Source organism: Echinops telfairi, unplaced genomic scaffold (genome assembly GCF_000313985.2).
Source record: "Echinops telfairi isolate 266 unplaced genomic scaffold, ASM31398v2 ScPeMD7_7421;HRSCAF=8459, whole genome shotgun sequence".
Taxonomy (NCBI): domain Eukaryota; kingdom Metazoa; phylum Chordata; class Mammalia; order Afrosoricida; family Tenrecidae; genus Echinops; species Echinops telfairi.
Window position 1 is genome coordinate 5452367 of NW_022111321.1, and position 882 is coordinate 5453248.

The window sequence follows — 882 nt, forward strand, 5'->3', positions numbered from 1 at the left end:
AGGCTGCACTTCCTGTTTTGAGTTCCTTCCAGCCTCAAAAAAAAAAAAAAAAATCATCTCTGCACAATATCAGACAATGTTCTGCTGCTTGAAGCTTTCAGTGGCTAATCACTCAGACAAAAACCATTTTACCTCTTCCTCCCTCCTAGCTTCTTAGTGTAGCTCTACTGAAACCTATCCACTATGTACTTCAAATACCAGCATAACTTCAACTGTCACAGGAACACACAGCCACCACAATACAACAAACTTAAGAGTGAGGGGGACTTGATTATACTTCATCTAAATGTTTTGTCCCTCACCATAAAAAAAACTATAGAACCAAATCCACAGACATTATACTTGTGCTTATATTTACATACATAGCACATAAATGTACATGAGGTTAAATCAAACAGCTGTAAAACCACAGAAACCTTAATGAAATAAAAATATTTAAATGATAAATTAGTTTCCTTCCCTAATCCTTTCCTGAAGAATTCTGGGCTGTTTGATGTGCACGTTAAAATCACAGTTGGGGCATCCTCAAAGGACTCAAATTGTGTTCTTTTTAAAAGTTCAAACGTTTGGGAACAATCATCTGAAAGGGCAATATTGGGCTACAGGATGGGTGGGATAAGGTCTTCCAATGAAGTTCACATAGAATAAGATCATGGTTCAGACTGATAGGGGAAAACGCAAAAGAATATTTTGAGTGTGAAGACATTCCTTTCCCCTTTAAAAAATGCCAAACACTTCTTTAAAACAAGGAAAAATTTAAAGGACAAAGATGAAAAGTTGAAAGTTTATTTTAATTAAAGATTCATGGGACAAGCAGCTCCCCTGTTACAGTACTTTATATATGGCTCTTATAGAATAAAATAGACACCAGGCAGGGGGTCA